At 45.6% G+C, this 25,237-nt stretch overlaps 1 protein-coding gene across 3 annotated transcripts in view; it reads left to right on the top strand.

Annotated features, from left to right (window-relative positions):
- Nucleotides 1-4,233: 4,233 nt before the first annotated feature.
- EIF4G1 (eukaryotic translation initiation factor 4 gamma 1) overlaps nt 4,234-25,237 on the top strand; it is a 110,849-nt gene continuing 89,845 nt past the window's right edge. The window contains exon 1 of one of the 3 annotated variants that reach the window (XM_068281323.1): nt 4,234-4,340. The gene's annotated coding sequence lies outside the window, so the exon portion shown is untranslated. Of the gene's footprint in view, nt 4,341-5,124; nt 5,145-14,346; nt 14,368-25,237 lie in introns of those variants that run through there. The other 2 variants (XM_068281325.1, XM_068281324.1) reach the window with 2 other exon arrangements.

Below are 25,237 nucleotides of genomic sequence, written 5' to 3'. Positions count from 1 at the left end.
TTTTTGTCACAAGTTAGCAGAATTTTTTTTTTATTTTTTTTTTTACAAAGTGTCATTTTCCGTTAACTTGTGACAAAAAAATAAAATTTTCAATGACCTCACCATTCCCCTCATGGAATACCTTGTTGTGTATTCTTTCCAAAATGGGGTCATTTGTGGGGTTTGTTAACTGTCCTAGCAAGTGGGCGGGGTGCTAAATTTTGAGCACCCCTGTAAAGCCTAAAGGTACTCATTGGACTCTGGACCCCTTAGCGCAGTTAGGGTGCAAAAAAGTGCCACACGTGGTATCGCCATACTCGGGAGAAGTAGTACAATGTGTTTTGGGGTGTATTTTTACACATACCGATGCTAGGTGGGAGAAATACCTCTGTAAATGACAATCTTTTGATTTTTTAACACACAATTGTCCATTTACAGAGATATTTCTCCCACCCAGCATGGGTATGTGTAAAAATACACCCCAAAACACATTGTACTACTTCTCCCGAGTACGGCGATACCACGTGTGGCACTTTTTTGCACCCTAACTGCGCTAAGGGGCCCAAAGTCCAATGAGTACCTTTAGGATTTCAAGGGTCATTTTGCGGCATTTGGTTTCCAGACTACTCCTCACGGTTTAGGGCCCCTAAAATGCCAGGGCAGTATAGGAACCCCACAAATGACCCCATTTTAGAAAAAAGACATACCAAGGTACTCTGTTAGGAGTATGGTGAGTTCATAGAAGCTTTTATTTTTTGTCACAAGTTAGCGGAAATTGATTTGTATTGTTTTTTTTCACAAAGTGTCACTTTCCGCTAACTTGTGACAAAAAATAAAATCTTCTATGAACTCACCATAGTCCTTACAGAATACCTTGGGGTGTCTTCTTTCTAAAATGGGGTCATTTGTGGGGTTCCTATACTGCCCTGGCATTTACTGCCCCGGGGCGTAGATATATGCACCCCCGCCGCTACCTGCGCACCCGCATGCCGCTATCCCCTCGCCTGGAGATCACTGAGCAGGAAAAACAGTTCCTGTTCGTTGATCTAAGCCCCCCAGCAATGATCTGCTGCTTCTATAAGAAGCTGCGCGATCATTGTGAAAAAAAAGTTTCCCAACCTCACTGAACTTCCTGTAAGCGTACTTACTACAAAAAATTACTGTGGTCACTACAAAAAATTACTGTGGTCATCTTGTGGCCAAAAAGTAAAACGACAGTCATAAGCATTTTTCATATACAAATACATTATTTTACATTATAAATTAACTCATTATCTCCCACACTCCACAATTCTTACCAATTTTTTTTTTTTTATTAAAAAAAAAAAAAAATTGCAATTAAAAAAAAACATAAATTGTTACCTTAGGGACTGAACTCTCTAAATATTTATTTCAAGAGGGTATAACACAGTTACTTTATAAATTATGGGCTTGTAATTAGGGATGGACGTAAAACTGAAAAAATGCACCTTTATTTCCAAATAAAATATTGGCGCCAAACATTGTGACAGGGACATAATTTAACCACTTCAGGATTCTGCATACGCTTAACTACGCCCCTGAATCCTAAAGTGGATTGCATGGAGACGAGCGGCCGTTCCATGTCAGTTCACGGAGGGTGTCTCCGTGAACACCCTGCGAGCCGCCGATCGCGGCTCGCAGGGTAAATGTAAACACGCGGGGATGATCTTCCCCGGTGTTTACATATATATGGTGCTGTTGCGCAGCAGCGCCGTAGAGGAGATCGGCGATCCCCGGCCTCTGATTGGCCGGGGATCGCCGGCATCTGATAGGCTAAAGCCTATCCTATCCGGCGCAGGACGGCTTTCTGTCCTGCGCCGCACACAGGGGAAGGGAGAGGGAGGGAAGGAGGCAGAGGGAGGACTAGTGCTGCGGAGGGGGGGCTTTGAGGAGCCCCCCCGCTAGGCACAGCAGCGCGGCGGCGATCAGACCCCCCCAGCAGGACATCCCCCTAGTGGGGAAAAAAAGGGGGGGGGGGGAGTCTGATCGCCCTGCCTGATTTCTGATCTGTGCTGCGGGCTGAAGAGCCCCCGCAGCACAGATCAGCCAAACCACCCGGAATCCGGAAGTGGTTAATGGGTGTAATAACCAGGAAAAATGGGCAAATAAGTTACATGGATTTTAATTACAGTAGCATGCATTATTTAAAAACTATAATGGCCGAAAACTGAAAAATAATTTTGTTTTCCTATTTTTCCATGAAAACACATTTAGAATAAAATAATTCTTGGCATAATGTCCCACCTAAAGAAAGCCTAATTGGTGGCAAAAAAAAACAAGATATAGTTCATTTCATTGTGATAAGTAATGATAAAGTTATAGGCGAATGAATGGAAGGAGAGCTGAAAGGTGAAAATTGCTCAAATGCTGAAGGGATAAAACCCCTCAGCTGTGAAGTGGTTAAAAGATGCGGATGTTATGTTTGCAGTCAGTACAATAAAGGGTACACCACTTTTCAAAATCAAAAATGCATGTACCAGTGCTGCACAAATAATTTTCTAATGATGCACGATAAAAGAAGGAAGTGTGTACGCAGTTTTACAGGGCATGCACGTTTAGGAATTTCTGTATGTCCAGTTCCGAATCGCTATTGCCCCACTTGGTGAACATAAGAAGCTGTGGAAAGAGATTGTAAGGAGAATGGTAGGAGGAAGATAGTCAGAAGTATATTTTTACATTTTAAAGAGGAACTGTACCGACAAAACGGCCCCTGGGGGGTACTCACCTCGGGTGGGGGAAGCCTCAGGATCCTAATGAGGCTTCCCACGCCGTCCTGCGTCCCTCGGGGGTCTCGCTGTAGCCCTCCGTACAGCGGTGACGCAATATTTACCTTCCTGGCTCCTGCGCAGGCGCTCTGATGGCTGTCGGCGCCGAAGTAGGCGGAAATACCCGATCACCGTCGGGTCTGCTCTACTGCGCAGGCGCAAGTTTCCGGCGCCTGCGCAGTAGAGCGGACCCGACGGAGATCGGGTATTTCCGTCTATTTCCGTGCCGAAAGTCGCCACAGCGCCCCCGCTGGAGCCAGCAAAGGTAAATATTGAACTGACAGTCGGCACAGTCGCCGGCTGTTCGGAGGGCTGCGGCGAGACCCTTGTGGGACAGAGGACGGCGTGGGAAGCCTCATTAGGATCCCGAGGCTTCCCCCACCTGAGGTGAGTACCCCCCAGGGGATGTTTTTCATGTTACAGAGTCTCTTTAAGATTTAGCACACTCTAGTCATTAAAGGGATACTGTAGGGGGGGGGGGGGGGTCGGGGGAAAATGAGCTGAACTTACTCGGGGCTTCTAATGGTCCCCCGCAGCCATCCTGTGTTGGCGCAGCCACTCATCGATGCTCCGGCCCCGCCTCCAGTTCACTTCTGGAATTTCTGACTTTAAAGTCAGAAAACCACTGCGCCTGCACGCCCGTGTCCTCGCTCCCGCTGATGTCACCAGGAGTGTACTGCGCAGACACAGACCATACTGGGCCTGCGCTGTGCGCTCTTGATGACATCAGCGGGATCGAGGACACGGCAACGCAGGCGCAGTGGTTTTCAGACTTTCAAGTCTGAAATTCCAGAAGTGAACCGGAGGCGGGGCCGGAGCATCGGTGAGTGGCTGCGCCAACACAGGATGTCTGCGGGGGACCGTTAGAAGCCCCGGGTAAGTTCAACTCATTTTCCCCTGACACCCCCCCCCCCCCCCCCCTACAGTATCCCTTTAAATGTATCACTTTTTTTTCTTCACAATTTGTTTTACAAAAATTGTTCTTCTGGAGCTTTCCCATGACACTAGAGTACACCTTGCTAATGAGTGACACCCTCACCTTACCAATAGAGAAACTCCATGCAAGACTTCAAGATCTCAAAGCTCCTGGACAATGCTGCCTTATCCAAAAACCAGTCTGCACAACCAATTCAGTAAACTAGATTTTCATTAGTTGCTATGGGTTACTAACACTTCACTTAGTTATTTCGATTGAAAAGTGCCACCATGTCAGTTGCTCTTTCTACACCACGTGTAGTAGTTCCCTTCTCTTTACTAACATTACGCTATTGCTACCTAGTACCATCCAGGATCATGCAGCGCACATTGCTATTGCTACCTCTTAATCTAACCTAACCTTTCTCCAACCCCCACATCACGTGCTGCTGCTTCTACCCGTCACTCACACTCGCCGGTCGAACACTTATCACGTGACTTGAGCGTGGAAGGCAACGCAGCTCTTTCCTAGGCTTTGCCCTTTCCGGTCTCTTTGGTCACGTGGTAGGAATGTGCGGCTGCGCATTGCGACGCCGGGATCCGGAAATGGGCTATCTGGCTGGTGCGGCTGCGCCCGGCTGCGCGGACTAAGGAAAGCAGGTGAGGCTCGGCGGGGCCCGGTTAGCAATCCGACACCATCCGCCGCTGCATATGTCCCGAGCGATCAGTGTCGTTCTCCCGGCTGCTCCCCATAGCCTTATAAGTTCCGGCCGGCATGCTGCATGCGTTATTGTGGCTCTCTAACTGAGCTCCATGTCACCTGGGCCCTCTATACCTCTGGCAGCCTCCCTGCCCTGTCAGCTGCCACAGAGATGTGTGCTGGGGGTGATCTGTGTGGAGTGTGGAAGGGCGGAGGGCCGCACCGTATGGCAGAGCCTAGCCGGCTGCCTGGAAATGAATGACATTACACGTCTGCACTGACATCAGAGGTGACAGCTTTATAGTCGCACATGTAAACAGCACTTTCCGGTTATAACGATCACCGGTGTTGAAAGAGTAGAAGAGCCCGGCTGAGTGAAAGAGGGAAGCGGCAGGGTGAAGGCCCTCCCTTTTCAGGGTGACAGTCACCTCCATTGTGGGGGGAAGGGTGCGTTTCCCTCGTGCTACGATACGTCACTAGATCAGTTCTCCCCGAGCCTCATTCATTCCATCCACATTCCAGTCTGTCACCCCCTGCACTTTGTCCTCATTCTAGAATACCACCGTATGTGTGTGTATAGGGAATCATGAGCCAGCATTCATTCACAAGGTGCAGCAGGCAGTCACATGTCGCCAGCAGCACAGGCCCCTCACTCCATGATTCTTCTAGGCCACCATCCATTCTAGTAGTATCCCTTCACTCATCAGGTTAGCTTGGCCAGTTGAGACTTTGTCCCTTTACACACGTGCATGTGGCACTGGCCAGTAAGTGATGTGTTGCACCCTCCAGATTGATTAGCTGATTAGTGTTACTGTTCTTGTTTAGTACATTTAAAAACATGTTTGTTATAATATAGCTTGTTAGCTAGTCAGGGATGTGCTGTATTTATTTATTTTTTTAATTGAACCAGCTGTAATGTCTTATTGCTTAGCACAGTGCGTTGTTTCACAGCATGGTAGTAATTTTGTAGTTCATTGCTGGGAGTAAGTGATGTACTTTTGTGATTACCAAACATTCTGAAGATATATTTATTATTAGTATCTATCACATGCGTACAGGAGAAATGTCATATTGGACATAAAGGCTACTTTCACACTGGGGTTATGTGTTGGACAATATTATTGCTTGTTTATTGTGATGCAGTTATATTATAACCGTGTATCAGCAGTGCGGCACAATGGAATTTGTTGGAACAATGCAATGTGTGCTTTCCAGTATGGCATAATGTGCACATTAACAGTTGCAGTGAAGCACGCTCTTTATGTCCTGTATGCTTCACAATGCACATACAGCATGCAATGTGACTTATTCGCTCTGTTGTGGTCCTGTTTTTACAGGGTATGCAAAGCCCCAGTGTGAAAGTTGCCAAATCATCTAACATTACCAGTGTACAAGTCTATCCTTATATCACCACTGAGTCACTGGTGTGGAGCAAACTGTTAGAGCCAATTCATGCTAGGGTGATTTCAGCAGTGTTGAAAATACTGGTGTTTGAAAAACTGCTTTGGCAATGCAAAGCTTAAGGTGTCATTCACACTGCAGTGCTAACGATTTTATAGAAATTAGAAACTTGTTGCGTTAAGCATTTTTGGTGTGATCGCAGTGCAATTCTCATACACTGGAATGAGAAGTGCAAATCCTGTGCAATTGCCACAAAATTGTGTTTTGCAAGTGTGAACTGGCCCTTATGGTACACATGGAAATAATCCTTCTATCTTCAGATGACATGCCTACTGTCTGCAGAGGAAGCCATAAACATTGGGGGAAAACATGCCCGGGTTTATTAAGCTTTTAGCAAGCATCCTCTAAAAATGAATCAATGTATGGGCTTCTACTACACACAGATTCTGGATGCAGAAAACTGACTCCAATGAATGCCTATTGGAAATCTGCATCAGAAATATCGCATTTAGTGGTAACAGGCCCATAGGCATTCATTAGAGTCAGTTTTATGCATCCCCCTCCTTTCCTTTCAAATTACCGGGATTTTTCCGGCAAACTGGTGGAGTAGATGGTGTCCGGCAATGGAGGAATTGCTAATGGCTGCCCCCAGTAGAACCCTAGCTATGAAAAGAGAAGGGTGAAAAGCATGCACTGAAATGATCATAGGTTTGAAGGAGTATTTATTTATCTTTGTATGTGTCAGAGTGGTGCAACTAAATATTTTTTATTAAAAAAAAATGTTTGGTTTGGGTCCGCTTTAAACCCTTCTTCATCAGATGCAGTAGCAGTCATTCAGGCAGCAGTTAGTCGCCAAGTACATCTATGGGTACTTTCATGTTAGAAGCTACTTTAATGTATTCGTGACATACAAGAGGATAGTCCTGCAACCCTTGTACCTTTCAATCAAGCATGCAGTGACAGCTACCACCTCTATCCTGAATGGTGCTTTTAATACAAGCTTGTTAACAGCTGTTACCTTCATGAGCTTAAGGTGACCATACTTTTTTTTTTTTTTTATGATTGTTCAAACTATCCATATGTCATTGTTTTGAAGTAAAATTATACCTCAACAAGCAGTGCACTTTGTATTACATTCATATGCTAATCAAATTAGTTACTTGCCAGTCTTGTTTTACCTTGCATTGAGCTGTATAAACAATGCTCAAAGCAGGAAAAAAAACAATTGATTTAAATACATTTGATTGAAAATCTACCAGCTATATGACCTTTTTATTAATTGACCCTAAAAACATGATGGGTACAAACGATACAATTTTCTGTCAGATCGACTATTTCTAAAATGTCTGATCTGATTTCCGATCAATTTTTTTTCCATAGAAGTGAACGAAAAATCGATCGGAAATCACATTGGACATGTTGGAAATAGCCGATCTGGCAGGTAAATCTGCCAGAAAATTATATTGTGTGTACCTAGTCCAACAGATTTTTAGACAGTTTCAGTCAAAATGACCAAATCTTCCAGCCATTTTGGTCAGTCCATTAGTTTGTGTTCTTCTGCATCCTTTTTGCTCATGTGAGACTTGCTATACACAAGACTATATTGGCCTGATTCGGCAAGATATTGCTCACTTATCGATCAGTTAAAGGGGAACTGAAGAGAGAGGTATATGGAGGCTGTCATGTTTATTTCCTTTTAATCAATACCAGTTGCCTGGCAGCCCTGCTAGTCTATTTCTCTGCAGTAGTATCTGATTGATTAAAACCAGAAACAAGCATGCAGCTAGTCTTGTCAGATCAGACTTATAAGTCTGAACCACTGAAACACCTGATCTGCTGCATGCTTATTCAGGGGCTATGGCTAATAGTATTAGAGGCAGAGGATCAGCAGGGCTGCCAGGCAACTGGTATTGTCTAAAAGGAAATAAACATGACAGCCTCCATATACCTCTCTCTTCAGTTCCCCTTTAATAATGTGAGGGTAAGGCCACCTTGTGCACTTGATCTGGATTTGACTTCAGAAGAAATCTGATTAAAAATTGATCAAGCCTCTAGCACTGCTCTCCTCGACGTTGTGCGACTCTTATCCCTTTGCCATTACCCTTCCCAACAATTTTTTTTTCAACATACCCACATTTTTGATGAATAAACCACAAAAATAACCTTAAAGGTACATTACAGTTTCCAGCGGGGTTTGGTACCCTATCCGTTATGTAGTGGTTCAGAGTGCTGTACAGAGGTGTTGCTTGGCTATAGCAGGGCATTGGGGGAGAGAGACACTGGAGCCAGGACAGTTTCGGGCTGGAAAGGTAATAAGAACAATTCGCTCAGCAGTGACAATCTTTTGTCAGTTGATCAGTTCAGCATAAGGCAATAGATCCTCATGAAAATCTATCAAGACTCAGAATAGGTAGAGAAAAATGATCCCTGAATCATGCCAAACTTTAGTGCTTTCAGTTTAAACACCCGTCTGATTCAAATTAGTCTGACTCAAATGACACCACTAGTAGAAGTCGTCAGTGCGATTCAAATAATTACGAATTGATTGAGTTATACAAATGTAAGCAGTTTGAAAACTGACCAGTCAAACTCCACCTAGTGGGAACAGGTTTGTCCATCTTCCGACATAAATTTGCATAATCCTGCATTAATTTTGGATTATTTTCATTTTATTTGCTTACTATCCCTACATACTAGGACATGTGATTCTGAACATATGCTACAGCTCTTTCAGGCAAGGGTCACACTTGTCTTGTTGAGAAACATAAACAATTTCTTTGTACAGTAGGTATACAAATCTGTATTTAAAGAGTAACTGTCAGGCTGCAAAAGCTAATTTTAAACCTCTATTCTCCTGTGTTAAACAGTTTAGAAGAAAGCCAAAAAGGCAATACTGAAGTTAAAAATCTCTCTTACTATGATGTGTGCTGAAAGCAAGGCTGGTTATTCCCAAGCTTTGAAGGAGGCCGGCAGGACGCATAACAGATACTGCAAAGCATTCTGGGGCTGCCTCTTCTCCCCACTGTACCTTGGGTCATCCCCTTCATTTCCCTATCATGCCCTAAGGCTGCTTTTACAGTGAGAAGTTACAGGCTCATGTTACAGCAGCTTGTAACAGCAGCCAGCACTGAAAAATCACAGGGCACATGCTATACTGCATGAGTCCCCTATTGTTCCTAGCCACATGGCTAATTAATATTCACTGCACAGTAGTGTTGTCCATTAGGGTCTTTTTTTGTGAGTGGAATCATCAGGAAGCAGGGAGGATATGACATCACAATTGGCTTCATAGGAGACAGACAAACATGGAACCTGCCATGAGCTGTCAGGAGCATCATTCTCTGCAAATACTATATACAAATTCTGTGAAATCCAAACGTGGACAGTGAAATGCATATGTAATGTAAGTACAGCCAATATTTAGCTACTGATATATGTGTTTTTTTTTTTTTTTTCCTCTGAGAACCTATACCTAACAGCTCCTCTTTAACCTCTTGAGGACTGCAGGGCTAAACCCCCCTAGTGACCAGGCAATTTTTAGTTTAAAAGGCCACTGCAGCTTTAAGGCCAAGCTGCAGGGCCGCACAACATAGCACACGAGTGATTTTCCCCCCCCCCCCCCCCCCCTTTTCTCCCCACCAACAGAGCTCTCTGTTGGTGGGGTCTGATCGCTCCCCCCATGTTTATTTTTTTTTTTTTATAAATATTTGTGTTGCCGTTTTTTTAAAAAAAAAAAAACCCTCTTCCTTTAAATCCCTTCCCTCCCTCGCTCCCTCCCTCCCCACAGCCGGCCAATTACGGCGATCGGCTGTCATAGGCTTCTGCCTATGAGAGCCGATCGCTCTCTTGTCCCCCAGGGGGACAGCCGTTTCACACGGCTGTCCCCAGTGCAGCGCTGCTGCTGATCGCAGCGCTGCACAGAGTAAATAGACGGCGATCACGCCGTCTAACAGTCTCCCTGAAGGCGGGGCGGAGCTCCGCCCCCCAAGCAGGAGATGCGCGCACAGCCTGTGCGCGATCTCCTGCAAAACAGAGCCCCAGGACTTTACGCCAATTGGCGTTAGGCGGTCCTGGGGCTGCCGCCGCGGCCACGCCTACTGGCGTGACGCGGTCGGCAAGAGGATAACCACTTAACGGCCAGCTAACGCCCATAGGCGTCGGCGGGTCGTTAGTGGTATAGCATGGAAACGGCCGCTCGATCGAGCGGCCTTTCCATGCCAGTTCACGGAGGCTGCCTCCGTGAACGGTGTGCGAGCCGACGATCGCGGCTCGCACGCATAATGTAAACAGGCGGGGAAGAAATCCCTGCTGTTTACATCAAACGGCGCTGCTGCTGCACTTCTGATCTGTGCTGCGGGCTGTAGAGCCCACGCAGCACCGATCACTGAAAAATCCCCTGGTCCTTAAGTGGTTAAACGCACACCGTTTTTAACTGTAGCAATGATGGCCAATGAGAACTCGCATGCAGCTTGCAATAAAGTTCATGTTATCAGTTTTAAAAACGCACAAAAATGGCATTACTGATTCAGATTCTTCATGAAATCACGGTATTCACATATAAAAATGTGCATATTCGCATTGTGTGAAAACTCATGTGCTTTTGCCATGTGTGACCCCAGTGGGCATATTGCTTAGCAGTACCCTGTGCCACACTTGTTCACTGACCATCTCCTGTAACTATAGTACGGTAGAACTCTGTTAGTTTTTGCATGCGTATTTTTCATCCACTTTCACCAATGAAAGTCCATATCAGTGGAATTCATCTCATCATATGGTATTTGTGTGTTTTTGAATATGTGCTACAGTTTTTGAATCCGATTTCTGCACAGCGCCATCCACTGTTGTGAAATTACTGCAAAAACGAATACAAAGAATAGACACAAATGAAAACTGCTATGCGATTCCTTACACAAAGCAGAAGCATGCACCCATTAATGTAATGCCTTATCTGCAGCTCATTGCTGAGTAAAGGTACCTATTCACTAGCTCAACTTCCTGTCTATATACAGCAAATTCGATCACAGTGATAGAATCTGCTGTGAAATCATAAACGCAAAACTGAAATTAGTGCATGTCAATGGACTAATTTCCATTAAATGCAAATTTGTACTTTGGTGCAATGCAGAAAAATATGGCTTGCATGCTGCAGATTTCTGCACCACGCATACCATAATTCACATTAAAACGTTAAAAAATTTGCGTATGGGCAAAAGGTACTTTGAAATGTAATATCCTAGTGAAACTAGACCGTAAGCAGTAGATATTAGTTAGCTGCTGATAATTCTGGCTTGAGTGTGAATTGAATGCAGCTTGGAACGGAGTCGATTCAAATCAGCAGGAAGTCTATTTCATTAGGTCAATTCAAATTATTGGCATCTGGCCGTCTCTAGTAAACACTAAAGATAGGCATACTTATGTCGACTTGGCGGCCGATCAACCATCTGATTCGATGATAATCGAATCTGATGAAAATTGGTGCTGCCACAAGCATGCACAATCGAAGATTCAACTGATTTTGGGCCGAAATTGGTGAACTGTATTGATCAAACATGCTGGGAAATCGTACAGGTGCGTGGTGGTAACGTGTACAATAATCACGAATGTGACCCCCCCCCCCCCCCCAAATGTTTTATGAGCCCCCTCGGGATCCGTGCATTTATACTTGTCAAAATCATCTACCAAGTGGCTGCGCTGTATTTCCACATTTGGGTCCTACAAGACTGCTGGCATATAGCACATGGAGCATGTGTGACATCACATGCCCCCCACCTGCCAGGACACACCGGCAGCCATGTGAGGTGACAATGTGGAGATGCAGCGTGGGTCCTCAGGGACGGCGAGACAGGTAAAGTATAAATGCATGGGCCCCGGGAGGCACACAAAACATTTGCAGGGATGCGGCAAGATGCTGTCATGAGGCGGAGTTTCAAAAGGTTTCATGCTGATCAGGAATCTATCTGCGGTGTATGGGCAGCTAACTGATCTCTCTCCGATCAGATTTGATAATCTGTCTCCTGGTTGACTCTGCCCATCATTGCTAAATGTATGGGCACCTTACCAGTACATGGAAGGCACAGTAGGTGTGAACAGGTAACTATATTGCAGATTGATAGTTATATTATATATATTGGGCAGCACGGTGGCGTAGTGGTTAGCGCTCTTGCCTTGCAGCGCTGGGTCCCTGGTTCGAATCCCAGCCAGGGCACTATCTGCAAAGAGTTTGTATGTTCTCTCCGTGTCTGCGTGGGTTTCCTCCGGGCACTTCGGTTTTCCTCCCACATTCCAAAAACATACAGATAAGTTAATTGGCTCTCCATAAAATTGTCCCTAGACTACAGTACTTACACTACATAACACAGACATATGGCAATGGTAAGGATTAGATTGTGAGCTCCTTTGTGGGACAGTTAGTGACAAGATATATATATATATATATATATATATATATATATATATATATATATATATATATATATATATATATATATATATATATATATATATATATATATATATATATATATATATATACACACACACTGTACAGCGCTGCGTAATATGTCGGCGCTATATAAATACTAAATAATAATAATAATACAGTGGGCAGCTTACATTAGACTGGTATTTACTTTAATGATTGGTTCTGCATTGCTCTTCTGTGTCAGGATTATGAAGTTGTATCCAGTCAACATTTTTAATGAATTTTTCCTATATTTCCTGTAGAAAATTAATGTCCAGCTTAGCACAGAAGAAATAATACTCATTCTAATAGCTCATACACAGGCACCAAAGGCATCCAAATATTTTGTCTTTTAACTTTGATTCCTTCTTCCCCACACAAGTCTTCTAATCTGGCAAGATGCCTCTGTGGCAAGCAGAAAGTTACGAGAGTGGTTGCCTGTTATTTGGAGGGTTGTGCATTTGAAGTCCTATGGGGGTTGAGAGAAACCAGGAGTCCAGCTGTATCTCCCAGAGGGTACAATAGGAATCCGTAAAGAGTAGGTCACCATCATTTGGAATATCTGTACGCATGCTGGATTCATGAAAATGTGTAAGCAACCTAATGTGTATCTGAAGTGATATGAGATAAACATGGGTACATATAGTACTAGTCCTACTACAGAATTGGAAACCCCTTTGTTTTCCTGTACAGCAAGTGCTAAATAACTGTCTTGTCCTCTATGCAAATGAGCCAGTCAGAGTCAAATTTAGCTACATGTCCTGAAAAGTAAATGGAAGGCAAAAAATGATTTGGCTGATAAAACACTGATAATGTTTTAGTGCTAGAAAGTTCAGTGGGTCGTTACTTCTGTTTTATAACTGATTGAGTAGATTTTAGATCAGGCTGTCATGGCTGCTCTTTAGAATGCAGTCTTGAGAATTCAGTATTGAAACCGAAAAAAGACTCTGTTCTGTTAGTCCATTAGTATTACACGTACAATTATCTCATGAGTTCATTTTCAGTTCAGGTTTGCTTTAGCCACTTAATGACAAGCAGACTTATAAAAAACGTCCTGCTACAGCCTCTTAACGGCCTTTTAATGTATTTAAAAAAAAAAAAAAAAAAAATTCCCTTGTTGTTCCCTTTAAAATGCATAAAAAATAAAGCACTGAAAACAAATATCAACCCCAAAAAATAGGTGGTAAAAAAACACAGAATACTTATTCTCACTTTTCTCCTGGCAGACTCAAAGCGCTAGAGCTGCTGCCACTAGGACACGCTCTATAGGCAGTAGCAGTGTGGGGGAGACTGGGCCAAGGTCTCCTACTGAATAGGTTACTGAACAGGCAGAGCAGAGATTTGAACTCAGGTCTCCTGTGTCAGAGGCAGAGCCCTTAACCATTACACCTTCCAGCCACCACCAAAAACATGATATAGATCATTTCATTGTGATTAGTAGTGATTTTTCTATTGGCAAATTAAAGGGATGAGCACTGAAAGGTGAAGATCACTCTTGTCTGTTAGGGTAAAAACAGTTTTGGGGTGAAGTGGTTAATATGGATTTACAGGGTAGAAAGATAATGTAAAAAAATAAGCTTCCTGATACATAAATATCTTCCTTGTGCCATAAACAGTCCTAACCAATGGGTGCTGGCTGTGACTGAGAATTCTTTTCATGATCAATTGCCACTGGCCGTGGGTCCTATGTTACCCTATGCAAAGAATAAAACATCTTGGTTTTAGTATTAGCTTATGTATATTCTTCCTCATGTGACAAGACTGTACAACCAAGAGTCATGGGGCAGGCTCCTCTCCCACAAGTGTACTTCAGTTTGTATCTTCTCATCCTTAGTTTTGTATGTGTTTTCATGTTTGTGTTCTTGTTTATTTTATTCATCCTAGACTAAGCAAGTAAAACATGAAGTCACAGAACATGTAAATAATGACTGCAGTCGCAGTAGTCATGTTTATTTATCTGTGTCGTTCTGTAGGGCTCTTTTACAGCCGTTCTCCTGCACACGTTTGATAGCCTGTGGCGTGTCGCCGGATATCTGCGGTGCAACGCAATCAGCGGCGGTAGCTATTCATTGAACCCGACGGAAAACGCCGGCTCCTGGGTGCGTCGGACGGAAAACTGCTCCTGGGTGAGTCGCACCGCACAAAAATACAGCGTCGGGTGTGAAATGTAAAATGAAAGTCTATGGACTTTCATTTACCTTGGTTAATGCAAACGCAGATGTGAAAGAGCCTGTAGAAATGTTCAAGCTAGTTCTGATCAAGCTAAAAATACAGCCCTAACACACACCTTTGCTCTTGTTTTATTTAATAAAGAACAAAAGTTTGTAAATTAAAATGGAATCCAGGAGCCAGTAGGGAATTTTTGTAGACCATTCATTGGTAGCGAAGAGAGAGGAACGGACGTTCAACACCAGCTGTAATTTAAAGTGCCTTGAGAACTTTGGGGTACCGTATAATTTTGTTTAATACTAAGACAGTCTTTCGTGTCTGCTTCCGGGAGGTAAGCCCACCACTTCCTCCGAGCAATTTTTTAAAACATTTTATCAGAATTTTATCCTGCTGGCGCCTCTGTTTCGCTTACTACTACATTGCAGTGTTCTCCACGGGCTCTTTTAGCCGGGTGCTCCAGTTTTGGTGTATTTCCTATGCTGTAAGCAGAGTTGCTCACATAAGCACTGACCCTGCATTCTCTCATCTCGCCCCACCCAGCAACGTTTTCATGCCACCCGGCTGGAAAAAACATTCTGGGAAGAACACTGCATTGTGTCCACCCCTGGTGGAGGGGAGTACTACCCCCTTATCTTTTCAGTCTACAGAGAGTGACTTCTTAAAGGGAAGGTTCAGGGAGGGAGGTAAAAAAATAAAAATCAATATCCACTTACCTGGGGCTTCCTCCAGCCCGTGGCAGGCAGGAGGTGCCCTCGCCGCCGCTCCGCAGGCTCCCGGTGGCCGACCCGACCTGGCCAGGCCGGCTGCCAAGTCGGGCTCTTCTGCGCTCCAAGGCCTGGCACTTCCGCGTCCCACGCAGCCGCGCTGACGTCATCGGACGTCTGCCGGGCTGTACTGCGCAGGCGCAGTAGTTCTGCGCCTGCGCAGTAGAGCCCGGCGGACGTCCGATGACGTCAGCGCGGCTGCGTGGGACGCAGAAGTGCCAGGCCTTGGAGCGCAGAAGAGCCCGACTTGGCAGCCGGCCTGGCCAGGTCGGGTCGGCCACCGGAGACCACCGGGAGCCTGCGGAGCGGCGGTGAGGGCACCTCCTGCCTGCCACGGGCTGGAGGAAGCCGCAGGTAAGTGGATATTGATTTTTATTTTTTTACCTCCCTCCCTGAACCTTCCCTTTAACTCTGAGTGAGGACAGGTCTAATCTCCTCACCTGCCTATACAGTGGTTGCCTGAATGGTAACCCATGTTTGTGAGTAGAATCATTTCTCACTAATCGTTTACCCATTGTCTTCAACATACTACACCGTATTGGGCTCTGTTTTCCCTATTTTTATGTTGTCAAGGCAGCGCTTCCATCCGTGCATGTGTGTACAGCACTGTGCAGGTGCAAGTACAGTTTGTGCCTATGCAGAAGTACATAGCCACTCTTGTACGGCTTTTTTTTTTTCTCCGTGTACTAGCAGCTCCTTGCTACCGTGCAGGCTATACTTGCCTCTGCGCTGTGCGGCTGGGCTAGCTCACGGACATAAGCACGGCCACAAATATCGTCCTGGTGAATAGCAGTAGGTTGCAGGAGGATCGGAGAAGCTTCTGGATCATCCAAAGCCTTCCCTGTACTGAAGTATCTTCTTATTTATTCAAACTCACAGGTTTGCATTAAAGGTAAAGTATACTTATAAATTATAGGTGCAGTGATCCTAGTGCCCCGCTGAGTTCTTAAAAACAACCCAAAAAGGGGTCAGAAATGTTAAACCGAATGACAGCACGTAAATAAGTCTTTGTTCTTACAAACTGCTCTATCATTATTCTACTGCTTAGTGTGTTGCTGTAATCTCTGGTTCAAAAGTCCATCTGAGCTGGCTTATTTGCAGTCGCATGGAGCTTTACCAAGAAGCTGTTCCTCACTCTTCTCATGTATGCACATTTAGGGCTTGTTCGCACTTGAGACCCTACGAGAGTGTTCCCACAGAAGCGTTTCAATTTGTAGAAAATTGAAATATTGCTACATGTAGCGTTTTTCTGAGCCATTCAGATTATTCTGCCGACATCTATATGTGTTCTCACATCCATATGCCAAAGAGACCTATAAGCTTTTTAATACAAATTTACCTAAAGTGTACCTGCGACTGATACGTTTTATTTATACCTAGGGCCTCTTCTAGCCCCCTTCACGCTGATCTGTCCCTCACTGCTGTCTGGATCCTCTGCAATCTGGCCCGGTATGTTAGCCAGTTGGCGAAGTATGGTCGTGCGTGTTCCCCTGTTGCGGGTGCAGAACTCTCCCGGCGAAGGGCCTAGTCCGGTGTACGGGAGAGAACGGCGCTGGAGACTTGGGCGCAGGATTCAGCCGGCAGTGTTCTCCCCAGGCTCTTTTAGCTAGGTGCTCCACCCGACTAATTTTGGTGACCACCCGACTGTTATCGGTTCATCAGCTCTTATGCTGTAAGCCGAGATGCTCACAGTTGCACCGGCCCTGCATTCTCTTATCTTGCCCCACCCAGCTACTTTAACATGCCACCCGGCTGGAAAAAAATTCTGGGGAGATCACTGAGCCGGTATATGGCTGAACCTGCTGCCGCACAAGTCCTGGCCATATTAAATACTATTCCCCCTCCAGGCCGCCATGGATAGTGGGGAAAGAAATAATTCTGCTTCCAGCAATTGCTGGAAGCTGAGTTATGTTTTAAAAGTAACTTCAGCTCCGTCTTCTGACGGCGCTGAAGTTACTCCCTGTGCCTGCTATAGCCGTAATTCCTATTGCGGCCTATGGTGGCGCTGGCTCCGCCCAAATCTCCTGCGCTGGTTTCAGTGTGTTCGCTAGTCTGGGCCATGCATGTACAGGAAGCCCCGACTCCTGAAGTTACCGGGCCAGATTGCAGAGGAACAAGGTGGCAAGGGAGGGATCAGCTTGAAGGGGGCTGGAGGAAGCCCCATGGATGTATAAAACTTCTTTTATCATTAGTCTCTGGTTCGCCTGCAGCGGACATACATACGCATTAAGTTGATGCAGAAAGTTGCATATGTTACTGCACATCTATGCAGCTTGAATATGGACCGGTGAAATACGTTTACTGCAAGAATTGATTAGTACATTTTACAATAGATTTTCATAATTTAGCATCATAACTAGCATAAATCTCAATCATCTCAAATGTATTTGCGCCTCAATAACAATCCTTTTTGCTAATGTGGTACATGCAGATTTTGGCAAGACATTTAATAAACACAAACAGCTGAAACTGGTGTGTAGCTTTTGAAAAAATTGCTGGCCCTTAGTTAAAGGAATGTGCAAAAACGCACATTAAAAAATCGCTCTGAAAATCATGCGGCAATCACTAAGTGCTTAGCTAATGAGATTTGCAGTGTGAACTAAGCTCAAGTACTACCCAGAGACCTGGGAGAGTGCTTCAAGCAGTAGATAGGGAAAGATTGGCATACATTGACATCAGTGAGTGGGGTGTATGTGGGAAGGATCAGGAATGGCATCCGAATCCAAAGCTTGACTTGATGTGGCTGCACATACAGTCAGGTCTGAACAGACTTTTAAACCTGAGATTACTGCAATGTAGTACATAGGATAATTAAAATGTAAATATAAAAACCTATTTACATCCTGGCATATTCAGTTTAAAGCGGACCTGAACTCAGAACTTCTTCTCTGCTCTAAAAGATACGCAACAGCATAGTAATCTTTAAAGAAAAACATTTTTTTTTTTACAGCTGAGCAAATCCTAAAATAAATCTCTTTATACTCTCATGGTAGCAGGCCTATTTTTAACAGACTGCTTTCAAATGAGCTTTTCTACCTTGTCACGGGGAGAGGTCAAATAACAACTTGTGATTAGACACTGATGAGGGGGAATGAGGGGCTAAACTCTCTAAATATATACATGGAGCATTTCTCTTTTCCCTCTGCTCTGTGCAAGAGTTCAGGTCCACTTTAATACTTAGACCCCACTTCAGGTTCTCTTTAAAAAAAAAAAAAATCTGAGGTGAAAAATGAAGCTTTACTTGGGGATTCTTCCAGCCCATAGAAGTAATGTGTCCCTTGCGGCAGCTCCAGTCCTTTCCAGGGTTCTGCTGGCCACTTCTGAAGGATCGCAGGCCCACGCACGTATGGGCAGAATACGCCGACCCTTTGGGGTTTGGTGATCCTGTAGAGGTCGCCAGCGGGGCCCAGGAGAAGACGGGAGCTGTGGTGAGGGACAGAAATGACTTATGGGGACTTGAAGAAGCCCCAGGTAAGTAAAACTGCATTTAGTTTTTCACCTCAAATCCTTTCCTGCAAAAAGCTTTTACTTATGCTATTCACATTATATGCAGAATGTAATTGTGTGGCCTAGCAGTTATGAGATGGGTCACGACTGTTGACCTGTCAACCTAAATGCATGTGGAGAAGTAGCAGGAAGGATGAGATGTGGTTGGGACCTTCACCATAGTCATTTATTGTCAATATGGTAGACAATGAATTTAAATTTTGCATCTTAATTTTAGCATCCCATTGACCATCCCTAATTGTCAATTTACTTTAATTATGGAAATCCCTCCACCTGCCTTATTTAAATGGTGATATCCATGATTATGGGCCAGGGCACGCCAAAAAGCGCTACCGTGATTTTGCAAGGCGATTCTAGCAGGGCTGTGGAGTCTGTACAAAAATCCTCCAAATTCAACTCCTCAGTTTATGAAACCACCGACTCAAACTCCGTCTCCGGGTACCCAAAAATGGTTCCGACTCCAATTTCGACTTCACAGCCCTGAATTCTAGGCATGTGCCTAGGGATTTTCTAATCGTGCCTAGCGATTTTCTAATCGTGCCTAGCGATTTTTGGAGCGTTTTGGTGTAGTGTGTGTTTTTTGTTACAGTACAGCTGTAACTGAATAGCTTCTGTAACAAAAATGCTTGGAAAATCACTCTGAAATCAACATAAATGCTGCAGGACCCGCGTTTGCATTTGGGAAAAAGCTCATCTGCTCTGGTGTGCTCCATCTCATTCAAATACATTATCCAAGCGCTTTTCAAATCGATGGCATTTTTAAAAGTGATTGGAAGTGCTCTTGGTGGGCACCAGCCCTATGACAGGTCAACCTGCGTTTTTTTTCCTTTAGTCCAGACCACAAATACTACATGTAATGAGTGCAGGCATTTAGAATTGCAGAACTACACAGGGGCACATTTCCAGGGCAAAACTACAGAGGAGAGCAGCCCCTGTGACTGTAAGGGGTCCCAACTGCTACTTCATTCCCTCCAATAAAGTGGTCCCTTCAGATCAGATGTTTCTGTGGCTGCACTTGTTATGGGTGTGAAAATTACAATGTCCACACTTTTTATGATCCTTGCAAGATAGGCCCCCAGGCTGTGAGAGTCAACAGGGGTAGGCAAGTGAAGGGTTGTGGGCCCAATCAAAGTTTTGCTGAGGGACCCCAAGATTTGTAGCTACGCCCCTGGCAGCAGGATATGTATACAGTGCTAGTGTTTGTAAGTCCTGTTATCCTTTAGGGCGCTGATTTAAACAGAGCTCCCGCGGTGTCTCACTCAAATACTTTTCTGCTAGCAAGCAGAAAAGCATTTGGCACTCTTTGGTGCCTCCCATCATCCGATTTACTGTCACCCTGCTGGGGACAAAAGCAACTAAGTGCTTCGGCAGTTCAGAAAAAAAACGGGATCGAGTGAGATGTTTGTTTAAATGACTGTATCTGTGCTGTCCATTCATTTGACAATGGACAGTGCTTAAGCCATGAGTGCCATGGCCGTCACTTAATGCCCACGTGAACTGGCTCTTAAAGTGTACCTGAGATTGGAACGGAAAGAAAAAATATACATACCTGGGGCGTCTTCCTCCGCCTCCTACTAATTCGTCTGCAACTGGCACTGACCAATCCTCCAGTCGGCACAGTCCCGTCGCCTAGAGCACTCTGCGCCTGTCAGTAGCAGTATGCGGCCTGGACGCACATACACAGCCCCGGACCAGAGTACTTTGCGGGTCCATTTGCTGAAGAACCAGGAGGCGGAGGACGACTGCATGGGAGTGATAAGCTTGGAGGGGGCTGGAGGAAACCCCAGATAAATTTTTTTTTTTTTCATTCCCATCTCAGGTTCTCTTTAGAGGACCACTATTGCAAAAAACGTAAAATTTAATATGCATGTAAACATTCAAAAAGAAGTATGTTTCTTCCAGAATAAAATGAGCCATACATTTCTTTTCTCCCATGTTGTAGAAACCTGACTGACAGATTTTGGACTAGTTCATCTCTCCATAGGGGATTTTCAGCATGGCCTTTATTCTTTTTAAAGGCACTCCCTGAAAAAGATTTATACAAAGATACTGGCCAGCCTCCTCGCTCACGTCACATGTACTTCTTATTTTAATGTTTTTACATGCAATTTAATTTTTAAAATTTTTACGATAGTGGTCCTTTAATGGACCACTGTAGCGAAAATAATATGGAGGAAGATAATCAGCAAGATAGCCAGGCAACTAGTATTGCTTAAAAGGAAATAAATACTGCAGCCTCCGTATCCCTCTCATTACAGTTGTCCTTTAAAGTGGACCTGAACTCTTGCACAGGACACAAGGACAACATAACAGAAATGCACCCTGTATGTATTTAAAGAGAACCCGAGGCGGGGTTCTTCCATCGCAATCCATATACAGAGGCTGGGTCTGTCTATAGAGCCCAGCCTCTGTTGCTAGTTTCCTTGAAAGCCCCCCCCTGCGTGCTGTCAGACCCCATAACACACAGCCGCGCTGGCGACACGCAGCGTGTCGCAGCCGGCTGTGTTTATCTCACTAATGTCAGTCTCGCCACTCCCCCGCCTCCTGAATCGCTTCGGTCCCCGCCCACGTCCCTTCCCTCGCCGCTGATTGGAGGGAAGGGACGCGGGCAGGGACCGGAGCGATTCAGGAGGCGGGGGAGCAGCCGAGACTGACAGTAGTGAGGTAAACACAGCTGCATAGCGCGACTGTGTTTTATGGGGTCTGACAGCGCGCAGGGGGTGCTTTGGAGGAAACTAACTAGCAACAGAGGCTGGGCTCTATAGACAGACCCAGCCTCTGTATATGGATTGCAATGTAAGAACCCTGCCTCGGGTTCTCTTTAAATACATACAGTAGATTTATTGCAGGATTTTTATCAGCTTTAACAAAGAAATGTTTTTTGTTTAACTACTAGAAGACCGCCTAACGCCAATTGGCATGCAGCCCTGGGGGCCTGTTTTGCAGCAGATCGCGTGCGTCGATGCATGTGCATCGCCACTTGAATGAAGGAGCTCCACTCCGTCATCAGTCTCCCAGTGGCTGTCCCCCTGGGTGGCTAACAAGCGATTCGCTGTCATAGGCTGAAGCCCATGACAGCTGATGGTGCTGATTGGTTGGCTGGGGGAGGGAGGGTTAATAAAAGAGAAAATTTATTATAAAATTAAACACATATTTGTAAAAAAAAACCAAAACAAAATTGGGGGAGTGATCACAGCCCACAAACAGAAAGCTCTGTTGATGGGCAGAAAAGAGGGAGAATCACTTGTGTGCAGAGTTGTACGGCCCTGCAGCGAGGTCTTAAAGCTGCAGTGGCCTATTCTGTAAAAAATAGCCTGGTCACTGTGGGGCATGGTCCTTAAGTAGTTAAAGGTTATTATGTTGTTTATCTTTTAGAGAAGAGATGACCTTCTGAGTTCAAGTCCACTTTAAGGGCCCATTCACACTTGAGCGTTTTGCCGACGATTTCGGCAAAACACTCAACCGCTAGCGCTTTTGAAAGCGCTAGTGTAATTAAACCATATGGGCCCGTTCTTACTGGGTTGTCTTGTGCTAATCGCTGAAAATCGCCCAAAATCGCGAAATGCAAGTGTCACCTGCACCATTTTCAGGTGATTTCCCGGCGGTCGTGTTTCAGTGCTATGGAAGCGCTAAACGTGATCGTGGAAAAATCGCCGCAGTTAGTGGTGATTTTTTTTTTTCCGCTGAAAAATCACTCCCGCAATACGCCCTTGCGCTTTCAAGTGTGAATGGGCCCTAAAGCTCATCAACCCCTTTTTTTTTTTTTTTTTTTTACCTCTCCACTATGACTGGCTCATACTTTACATACTTTACAACATACCACAGATACTTGAGCCCCTTGAATCTCCAGCAATGACTTCCTGAGTTGGTTCATTAATTAATTATTTGTAGAAAGGTAGCAGGGTTACTTTAAGTTGTTTGTCATTTAACCACTTGCCGACCGCCCACAGCCCATGGGCGGCGGCAAAGTGGACGCCTAAAGGACCGCAATACGCCTTCAGGCGGCGCGTCCTTTAGGCATGCCGGGGGAGCGATCGCGTCATTGATGACGCGCGCTTCCCCCGGCAACTGGCTCCGCCCACCCGCCGTAACATCCCGCCGGCCATACGGAAGCGCCGGCGGGATGTTAACCCCGCGATCGCCGCTACAAAGTGTATAATACACTTTGTAATGTATACAAAGTGTATTATACAGGCTGCCTCCTGCCCTGGTGGTCCCAGTGTCCGAGGGACCACCAGGGCAGGCTGCAGCCACCCTAGTCTGCACCCAAACACACTGATCTGCCCCCCCCCCCCGCCCACTGATCGCCCACAGCACCCCTCAGACCCCCCCTGCCCACCCCCCAGACCCCTGTTTGCACCCAATCACCCCCCTAATAACCCATCAATCACTCCCTGTCACTATCTGTCAACGCTATTTTTTTTTTATCCCCCCCCCCCCCCTGCCCCCTGCCCCCTCCTGATCACCCCCCACCCCTCAGATTCTCCCCAGACCCCCCCCCCCCCTGTGTACTGTATGCATCTATCTTCCCTGATAACCTGTCAATCACCCGTCAATCACCCATCAATCACCCCCTGTCACTGCCACCCAACAATCAGCCCCTAACCTGCCCCTTGCGGGCAATCTGATCACCCACCCACACCAATAGATCGCCCGCAGATCCGACATCAGATCACCTCCCAAATCCATTGTTTACATCTATTCTCTCCTCTAAACACCCACTAATTACCCATCAATCACCCATCAATCACCACCTGTCACTTTTACCTATCAGATCAGACCCTAATCTGCCCCTTGCGGGCACCCAATCACCCGCCAACACGCTCAGATTGCCCTCTGACCCCCCCTTATCAATTCGCCAGTGCATTAATTACATCTGTTCTTCCCTGTAATAACCCACTGATCACCTGTCAATCACCTGCCAATCACCTATCACCCATCAATCACCCCCTGTCACTGCCACCCATCAATCAGCCCCTAACCTGCCCCTTGCGGGCAATCTGATCACCCACCCACACCATTAGATCGCCCGCAAACCCGCCGTCAGATTACCTCCCAAATGTATTGTTTACATCTGTTATCTTCTCTAAACACCCACTAATTACCCATCAATCACCCCCTATCACCACCTGTCACTGTTACCTATCAGATCAGACCCTAAGCTGCCCCTTGCGGGCACCCAATCACCCGCCCACACGCTCAGATTGCCCTCAGACCCCCCCTTATCAATTCACCAGTGCATTAATTACATCTGTCCTTCCCTGTAATAACCCACTGATCACCTGTCAATCACCTGCCAATCACCTATCACCCATCAATCACCCCCTGTCACTGCCACCCAACAATCAGCCCCTAACCTGCCCCTTGCGGGCAAACTGATCACCCACCCACACCAATAGATCGCCCGCAGATCCGACGTCCGATCACCTCCCAAGTGCAGTGTTCACATCTGTTCTCTACCCTAAACACCCACTAATTACCCATCAATCACCCCCTGTCACTGCTACCTATCAGATTAGACCCCTATCTGCCCCTAGGGCACTCAATCACCCGCCCACACCCTCAGAATGCCCTCAGACCCCAGCCCTGATCACCTCGCCAGTGCATTGCTTGCATCTATTCCCCCCTCTAATCACACCTTGAGACACCCATCAATCACCTCCTGTCACCCCCTAGCACACCTACCCATCAGATCAGGCCCTAATTTGCCCCGTGTGGGCTCCTGATCACTCGGCCAAACCCTCAGATCCCCCTCAGACCCCCTTCCGATCACCTCCCCAGTGCATTGATTGCATCTATTTTCCCCTCTAACCACCCCCTGAGACACCCATCAATCACCTCCTGTCACCCCCCTAGCACTCCTATCCATCAGATCAGGCCCAATACAACCTGTCATCTAAAAGGCCACCCTGCTTATGACCGGTTCCACAAAATTCGCCCCCTCATAGACCACGTGTCATGAAAATTTGCAGATGCTTATACCCCTGAACAGTCATTTTGAGACCTTTGGTTTCCAGACTACTCACGGTTTTGGGCCCGTAAAATGCCAGGGTGGTATAGGAACCCCACAAGTGACCCCATTTTAGAAAAAAAGACACCCCAAGGTATTCTGTTAGGTGTATGACGAGTTCATAGAAGATTTTATTTTTTGTCAAAAGTTAGCGGAAATTGATTTTTATTGGGTTTTTTTCACAAAGTGTCATTTTTCACTAACTTGTGACAAAAAATAAAATCTTCTATGAACTCGCCATACACCTAACGGAATACCTTGGGGTGTCTTCTTTCTAAAATGGGGTCACTTGTGGGGTTCCTATACTGCCCTGGCATTTTAGGGGCCCTAAACCGCGAGGAGTAGTCTAGAAAACAAATGTCTCAAAATGACCCGTGAATAGAACGTTGGGCCCCTTAGCGCACCTAGGCTGCAAAAAAGTGTCACACATGTGGTACCGCCGTACTCAGGAAAAGTAGTATAATGTGTTTTGGGGTGTATTTTTACACATACCCATGCTGGGTGGGAGAAATTTCTATGTAAATGGTCAATTGTGTGTAAAACAAA

Source organism: Hyperolius riggenbachi, chromosome 4 (genome assembly GCF_040937935.1).
Source record: "Hyperolius riggenbachi isolate aHypRig1 chromosome 4, aHypRig1.pri, whole genome shotgun sequence".
Lineage (NCBI taxonomy): Eukaryota > Metazoa > Chordata > Amphibia > Anura > Hyperoliidae > Hyperolius > Hyperolius riggenbachi.
The sequence above is the reverse complement of the archived record's forward strand: the minus strand, read 5'-3'. Positions and strand labels throughout refer to the sequence as shown.